Here is a 9,282-nt window from a genome sequence, read left to right as displayed (position 1 = left end):
CCAAGAAAATACCATGGATAGTATGGTTCACAGGGTCATGAAGAGTCAAGTTAATGACTCCACAACAACTATACAATCTTCTAGGAAGTTGATACTTTAATCTCATCAGAATACAAGGTAGGGTTTTATAATTAGTTGAACATTCCAATATCTGGCTTTTACTTTCTGTGATTATACACTGGGTTGGGGGGTTGATCAAAGACCAAAGTCTTTTCCCAGGCCCTATATATGAAAACAATAAAAATGAAATCTTTGATCCTTGATAATGATACTCAAGAAATCAGTGATCTATTGTGTTGGGAGCTTCTACCAATCAGGTAGATTGTATTAAATCCCTCTTGCCCATCTGTAATAATTCTTGACTATGACCTCCCCAAAATCCAACACAAAGGGTACACTCAACATGTTGGAGACATTCCCTTCTCTTTCCTGATATGTCGAAGGCCAACTACCTGTTTTCCTTAATTCTTGCCATGTGCCTAGTCCATCTCCTTTTGCCCCATAATTTTTTAATTTTATCATCACTCATTCTTTTTTAGAAATCTCTGTTGCTTCTATTTTGAAACTGACTATTGCCTTCCTTATACCTTTCCTCCATGTGATACTTAAGTGTACTCTTCAGAGGTACTAGGATCCTCTGAAGGGAGAGATGGGGAGGGAAGTTGGAGATTAATTAATTGACCATGGCTATCCATAAGCATATTTTTATATACACAATATAATTTTACACACAATGGCTTTTGTTATGTAAATTATATAACAATTTATGGATAATGTCATTTTTCTAATGTAACAAATTAATTCTATGTCTGTAAAGGATACTAAATAAATTAATTCTACATATATTTCAATTGTCCCAAAATTTTCACCAAAAAAACTGACAGGAAAAAAACTGTGCTTCAGAATTTCCATAAATTTCCATAAAAAGTATTTATATAAAATCATCAGCAAGCATTATTAGTAATGGGAACAAAACTAGCAGCTTTCCTTAGTAAGATCCTGTATGAAACAAGAATGTCCATTGTCATTAATATTATTGAATATTGTAATGAAAATCCCAGCAAAAAAAGAAATTGAAGGAATCATGTTATGTTCCCGTTAGCCTAGCTGCTCAGGAAGTGTTAGGTTCCTGCCAGCTAATTTATCCTTACCCAGGCAAATGTTGAAGGGGCAGGAGACAAGGGAGACAAGGCTGACAAGTTCTCCTTAAAGTTCTCCAAGTTCTCCAGTTTATTAAACCAAATACAAGTGCTTAAATATCCTCCCTAGTTCCTGGTCCACTCCCATTTCCCAGGCACTTAGCAAAATAAGGCTCTAGTCCTAGAGGACACCAGGTGATAAAGGTTTACAGTACTCCCATACACCACATTCCCTTACACATCCCCCTTTTTGTTTTTCTTTTTGAAGATTCCTTAATTCAATTACATAATGAAAGCATGAATTCACAGATTTATCTCAGAAGGGAGTCATGATTTGTGATATTTCTCTTACCATAAACGTGTGATGATAGATGAGACAAAGAATATATAACATAAGTAACTGTTTGACAATTATATCAATTTAACATCAAAACAAATCAGATCGTATGAATAACTCTTTCCCAAAAGAAATCATTAAATTATATGATTCAATATTCCCAAATTCCTTGAAAAACAATTTATTCCGATTTTATTTTCCTTCTTAACACACACACAAATTCTCAAGACTTGTTACAAAATTTAGGCAACTAAATTACTCTCAGTTTCTTTTTTCTTTAAACACAAGGTAGAGGAGGTCTTTTTCCCCTCCCTCTTTTCAAGTCTCCTGAGGGCAGGAAATTTACCCCACTTTGGGCTGCATTTGAACTGTTGGTGGAAATTCAACTGGCAGTGGGGGGGGGCCCTCTTGTTGGAGGAAGGGTGGAAGGATCAAGAAGTCTACATTTACTAAACCTTAAAGTCTCAGTTAACATAAGTTGAATACAGCTGTCAATCAATATTGGATTAACAAAAATTTAGCTCACAGCTGAGATCATTTCAGAAGCATGGCTAGGTAGCTAGGTGGTGCAGTGGATAGAGCACTGGCCTTGGAGTTAGGAGTACCTGAGTTCAAATGTGACCTAAGACATTTAATAATTATCTAGCTGTGTGGCCTTGGCCACTTAACCCCATTTGCCTTGAAAAAAAAATGGTATAATCAGATAGGCTCAGATTCCAACTTCATTAATTACTTAAATTAGACCTTTTTAAGCAATCAAATTCAAAACCCAAACTAAAAGGAGTAACATTTAACTTTACCTATTTCAGATCTGAATTACACACACAGGAGTTTAGATATAAACACAAACACAGAAACAATTCTCTTGTATCACATTTACCAAGCCAAGATTGATATCCTGGCCAGTACCAGATCTCAGAATATAGAAACATTTTCCCACCTCTCCAAGCCAGTAGAGAGATGTGAAAATGTCCTATTGATGATTAAATACATATATACACATAACACACCAAAATATTAGTCATAAGCACAGGCTTTGTTAACAGATGAAATTTGAATTTCCCAGTCCCAGAAAAAAGTCTTCGTCCCCTTTTTTTTCTTAACTAATTTACCACAAAGATTCCCAATCAATAGCCTAAGAAAAACATAGTCATTGCCCAGCCCCACCTCCCCAAATCAGGAAGAAGCATGTGGCTCTCTTGATTTCTAAAATAAATTTTTTGGGGGGTCTTGCCCTTTCTGTAGGGAAGCATGCATTCCTTCTGAGACAAAGGCTTGAGTTTTGAAGTTCCAAAAAAGGAAAATTTCTCTTCTCTCTCCCACCCTCTGCCTGCAGAAGGTGGGGGCAGCAGAGAATGAGAAAGCATTTGCAATTACTCGAGTTGTTAACAGCAGTACAATTTGGAGTTATTGCATTTTCTGAACAGTAGCCAGCACCATCACAAACTGTCCAATAGCATGTGACATTTTTGCTCTCCACACAGAAAGTGCAGTTAGTGTGTACTTTACAACTTTCTGGTTCTGGAGCAAGAGTCGTGTAATGCTTGGTTGTAGGCTGGAGAGTGAAATTCGTTGTGGCTTTCTGGAGTGGAATTCACTGTAGGCATCATGGTCAGAGTCAGGGTCTGCTGCACCAACAAGAAGTCTCTAAAGTTGGTCATAGGGTTTGGGGGTTTGGGTCGTGCTTAGCACAGTTAGGCAGGCAGCAGCGGCCAAAAGGAACAGCAAGCAGACCCCCGTTCATGGCGCTGGTGGTATGGACTGCTGCTGAGGAAGAAGATCAGACCCCTGAGGTGCTGCCTCTGAGACTCCACTTCTGGCTCACTCCTCAGTGCTGAATACTTATTTGTTTCTTCTTACTCTCACTTTCCTTCACACCTCCTTGTTCCAAATTCCTTAAAATCAACCCCCTGGGAACAATCAACCTTTTACCTCTCTGAAGTCTTCTGCTCTGGGATGTGTCCTGGAATTTCTCTTGCTTGTATCTGCTGGTCCTTATCTTGGACTCCACTCAGGTAGCTCCGCCTTTGTGTCCCTGTTCAGGACACCATTTGTTATGTTCCTGATAGACTAACTGCTCAGGAAGTGTCAGGTTCCTGCCAGCTATCTTATCCTTACCCAGGTGAATGTTGAAAGGGAGGGAGACAAGGGAGATAAGGATAACAAGTTCTCCTTAAAGTTCTCCTAGTTCTCCAAGATCTCTGTTTATTAAACCAAATGCAAGTGATTAAATATCCTCCCCATCCCTGGTCCACTCCCATTCCTGTGTCACTTAATAAAACATCGCTCTGATGCTAGAGGACACCAGGTGATAAAGGTTTACAGTACTCCCACTCACAATAGTTCCTTACAGAATCAGGGGGCTTGCGATTCTAAAACAATCTCTTTTTGCAAACAATATGCTATTACTCTTAGAAAATCTCAAAGATTCAAATTAAATGAATAATTTTAGCAAAACAGGAGGATATAAAGTAAAGCCACATAAATCATCAGCATTCCTAAATATCACAAATGAAATTCTGTAAGAAGTGATAGTAAGGCAGTGGAAAGCTAGATGGCATAGTGGGAAGCTAGATGGCACAGTTGGAAGAGCACCAGCCCTGGAGTCAGGAGTTCAAATGTGACCTCAGTCACTTAACACTTACTTAGCTGTTTGACCTTGGACAAGTCACTTAATCCCCTAGCCTTGCCAAAAAGAGGAAGAAGAAGAAGAAGGAAGAAGAAGAAGAAAGAAAAAGAGATGGTAAAAAATATTCTATTTAGAATAGCTCTAGGCAATATAAAATACCTAGTATTACCATCAAAGCAAACTCAGGAATTATATAAACAACAAAAAAATCTTTTTGTATAAATAAAATTTATCCAAATAAAATCATATTTAAATAATTGGAGAGAGATGTTAATTGGTCATGGGTAGGCAGGGCCAATATAATATAAATGACAATTTTATGCTAACTGATTTACATAAACACCATCCCTATTAAATTACAAAAATAAATTATGCTGAATTAGAAAAATGATAACAAAATTCATTTGAAAAACAAAAAGTCAATAATATCAAAGGAAATAATAAAAAAGTATAAAGGAAGGAGGTATAGCAGTACCTGGTGTTAAACTCTATTTAAGGCAATAATTATCTGCCTTAACTATCTGGTACTGGCTAAGACATAGAAAGACAAGTATCAATGGAAAGAATGGACATATAATATACAATACTAAATAAACATAATAGTCTTGTATTGAAAAATGTAGAGATTTAAGATTTTGGAATAAGAATTCATTATTTGGTTAAAAATATTGGGAAAACTAGAAAGCAGTATGACAGAAATTGGGCATCAACCAAAATCTCACACCATTTATCAGATAAGTTCAAAATGTATACATGACATAGATATGAAGAAAGATTTTACAGGAAAATTAGAAGAACATGGACTATATTACTTATCAGACTTAAAGATAGGTGAACAGTTTGTAAATAAATAAAAGATAGTCAAGTTAGATGTAAAATGGCTTATTTCAATTACATTAAATTAAAAAGTTTTCATACAAATAAAATAAATATAGCCAAGATTAGAAGGAAAGCAGAAAATTGGGGGAGAGGGGAAGTTTATAGATAGTTTATCAGATAAATGTCTCTTATCTAAAAATATAAAGAACTTTGTCAAATCTTATGAATACAAACCATTCCTCGATTGATAAATGGTCAAAGGATTTGAACAGGCAGTTTTCCAGTGAAGAAATCTAAACAATTTAGAGTTATATAAAAATGCTCTAAATGATTATTGATTAGAGAAATGCAGATTAAAACAACCTTGAGATAGCAGTTTATACCTATGAGATTGGATAAAATGATAGAAGGGGAAAGTAACAGGGATGTCATGGCATCTCATTCCTGATGTCTTGGTCCTCTTTTCAAGGACAAACAACAATAACAATAACAAATACTGTACTACAATAAGGAATGAAAATAACATAGTGTTCCCCAGAGTTCAAGACCATATGAACTCCTTCACTGTTATGGAGAAAACTAAGGGTAATCACAGTGTGAAGGAACTCTCTTGTTGAAGGAATGACTATAGAAACTGGGGGATGAGGCAGATCCCACATTGCAGTTGGAGAAGATGTGGAAAAATTGGAACACTAATTCAAATGTTAGTATTGTGAACTGATCCATTTTGGAAAGTTATCTGGAATTATGTTCAAAGAGTTATTAAATTTCCTATACCCTTTGACCCAGCAATACCACCACTTGGCCAACTGTCAAGGAAAAGAACCTATATGTTTTAAAATATTTAAAGCAGTTCTCTTTGGGGAGGCAAAGACCTGGAAACTGCAGGGATGTCCATCAATTGGGAAATGGCTGAACAAGTTGTGATATATGATAGTGATGGAATATTACTGTACTATAAGAAATGATTCAGCTCAATAAATTAGAAAAACATGGAAAGAATTGCATAAAATAATTAAGAGTGAAATGAGCAGAATGCAGGGGCGGCTAGGTGGCGTAGTGGATAAAGCACCGGCCCTGGAGTCAGGAGTATCTGGGTTCAAATTCGGTCTCAGACACTTAATGATTACCTAGCTGTGGGGCTTTGGGCAAGCCACTTAACCCCGTTTGCCTTGCAAAAAAAAAAAAAAGAACCTAAAAAAGAAAAAAAAAAAAGAAATGAGCAGAATGAAGAGAACATTGTATATAGTAACAGCAATATAGTTGCTCTTTTTTGTTTTGTTTTGGTTTTTTTAGATTTTTCAAGGCAATGGGGTTAAGTGGCTTGCCCAAGCCCACATGGCTAGGCAGTAATATAGTTTTAAGAATGACTTTGAATGAAGTTATTGTCTATTATAAATTTCCAAATTAACTATAAAGAACAAATGAAGAGAGTATCTGCATCCAGAGAAAGAACTGATAAATAGAAGTATGTATAGAATAATTTTACATACATACATACATACATACCAATTTGCATCTAATCTCAAGTACAAGGCAAGAAAGGAAAGGGAGAAAAAGAAATTTACATGATCGTTTTGTTGTCTTTTTAAAAGGAGTAGTAAATTGTATCTAGTAAATTCACAGTTTCATGTACATTCATTTTTTTATTATACTATATTAGGGAAATGCTTAGCCTTTATTCCATAAATTACAAATAAAATTGGAGTAAAAAAATTCCCAGAAACTTTGAATCTATAATTAGTGCAAAAATTCAAAGTTTCTAATCCAGTCTCAGACACTTAATAATTACCTAGCTGTGTGGCCTTAGGCAAGCCACTTAACCCCATTTGCCTTACAAAAACCTAAAAAAAAAAAAAATTCAAGTTGTCTGGGTTATTTGGGGGGAATTAAGAGAATTCATATTCAATTTCTAGTTTCACTGATTTCTTTCTTACTTGGTACAAATCATTTTCTCTCCTATTTTGATCACCCTAACATTATACAGGAATAATAATAATTTGATTTAAAAATGTGTTATTAATGGGACAAAATGAAAATCAAGAAAAATCTTTGACAAAAGGTTTAGGCACTTTAGTCATTAGTATTTTGAAAATGAAAGCACGCAACAAAAACATCTTTCAGTCTAGAATGGAGTCTGAGAATTGCAAGAACTTCTGAAATTCTCCCATAACTTTTCTCAGACAAGTGGTCATTCAGTCTCTGTTGGAATAGTTCTAGTTCGATGGAACTCACTACCTCATAAGATTACCTAAATAATTAACTAGCTCTAATTATTAGCAAAATTTTACTTACATTAAGCCAAAATATCTTTCCCTATAATTTCTACCAAGTGATCATGGTTCTACCCTTTGGTGCTAGGAAAAATAATTCTCATTCCTTTTCCACATGAGAACCTTTTAAATACCTGAAGACAGAATTTATCTTCCTTTCCAAGGCTTCTCATCTCTAGACTGAATATTCTTTCAATCATTTTTGACATTAAAAATCCAAAGTTTCCTAGAATTATTGGATTTAAAGTGGGAAAAAAATCTTAGGGATCATTTGGACTTTGAAGTTGAATTCCAAAGGAGTTAAGTGATTTGTTTAAGATAGTCTAGGTAGGAATAAAAGATCCAAGATTTGAGCTCAGGGGCAGCTAGGTGGTACAGTGGATAGAGCACTGGCCCTGGAGTTAGGAGTACCTGAGTTCAAATTCGGCCTCAGACACTTAATAATTACCTAGCTGTGTGGCCTTGGGCAAGCCACTTAACCCCATTGCCTTGCAAAAAAAAATCTAAAAAAAAAAGATTTGAGCCCAGATTTTCTGACTCCAATGCACAGCCCCACCTCCTCACTTAAATCCAATTCATTCATATGTCATCATCATATCTTTGATGTCATGATCCTCTTCAAGACAGGGGAGGCTAGGTGGTGCAGTGGATAGAACACTGGCCCTGGAATCAGGAGTACCTGAGTTCAAATTCGGCCTCAGACACTTAATAATTACCTAGTTGTGTGGCCTTGGGCAAGCCACTTAACCCCATTGCCTTGCAAAAAAAAAAAACCACCTAAGAATGAAGGACAAATAACAACAACAGACACTATACTATGATAAGAAATTAAAATAACACTTGTATTCTCTAGAGTTCAACATCATGTAAATTCCTCCATTGTTTTAGAGAAAACCAAGGGCAATCACAGTGATACCAAACTCTTGTGGAAGGATGACAGTAGAAATGGGGGAAGAGGTTGACCACACATAAACCTGGAGCTACATGCATGTGCTCCACCCACTAAGTGGATCTAAATGGTCAAAGGATTTGAACAGGCAGTTTTCCAGTGAAGAAATCTAAACAATTTAGAGTCATATAAAAAATGCTCTAATTAATTATTGATTAGAGAAATGCAGATTAAAATAACCTTGAGATAGCATTTTATACCTATGAGATTGGATAAAATGATAGAAGAGGAAAGTAACAGGGATGTCATGGCATCATTTTCCTGATGTCTTGGTCACAGGTTGTGCCAATTGCTCTATATCCAACATTTATTTCTCTCCTGGAATGAAATTCTACATAAATTGCATAACCTTTCCAACTGGATGTCCAATAGGCATTGTTGTTCAGTCATTTTTTAGTCATGTCTTTGTGATAGCACTTGGGATTTTCTTAGCCAAGTCACTGGAGTGGTTTTCATTCCTTCTCCAGTTCATTTTATAGATGAGGAAACAGAGGAAAATAGAATTAAATGATTTGCCCAGTTTGTCACATAGCTAGTAAGTACCTGAGATTGAATTTAAACTCATGAAAATGAATTTTCCTAACTCTACCTCCAGCACTATCCACTACACCACTTGGTTGCCCCTTCCTATAGGCATGACAAATGAATTATTTCCAAAAGAGAATTATCTTTTGCCAAAAACCATTCCTTTTCCCTAACTTCTTTATTTCTGCTAGAGCACCACCACCTCGTTAGAAACTTAGATTTGTAACTTCTATGTCATTCTCAATTCTTCCTTCTTTCTCACACATCTTTCACATCAGTTAAGTCTCTTCCTAATTCTCCTATTATTATCATCAAGCATAATACCATCCTCTCAATCTCTCAGGTTCATATCACCAAAAAATTATTGACTTTGCAACTCTGAGTGATTCACTTAGGAGTTTCCTTTAATAGTATGAATTATATTGCCTTTCCTTAACCACTAATCACTTGTCCCAGACATAGTTATCCACTAGTTAGCAGTCACTGTTGAGAATGCAGGGGTGGGGAATGAGGAGAGGGTTAAATTTCCTCAGAAGATGTGATCTTATATTAATATAGAAGATGATCTGAAATATTTGATTAGCACAGACACATAAATGCTTGTCTGAAAA

General features: G+C 35.8%; 1 long non-coding RNA gene across 1 annotated transcript in view; it reads right to left on the bottom strand.

Moving 5' to 3' along the window:
* Positions 1-3,447: 3,447 nt before the first annotated feature.
* Positions 3,448-9,282, bottom strand: part of LOC141522585 (uncharacterized) — a 29,753-nt gene continuing 23,918 nt past the window's right edge. The window contains exon 3 of the long non-coding RNA XR_012478241.1: positions 3,448-3,511. This is a non-coding gene — a long non-coding RNA (uncharacterized LOC141522585). The remainder of the gene's footprint in view (positions 3,512-9,282) is intronic.

This window comes from Macrotis lagotis, chromosome 4, assembly GCF_037893015.1.
Source record: "Macrotis lagotis isolate mMagLag1 chromosome 4, bilby.v1.9.chrom.fasta, whole genome shotgun sequence".
In the NCBI taxonomy this organism is placed as follows: domain Eukaryota; kingdom Metazoa; phylum Chordata; class Mammalia; order Peramelemorphia; family Peramelidae; genus Macrotis; species Macrotis lagotis.
This window is presented reverse-complemented; position numbering and strand designations above follow the sequence as displayed.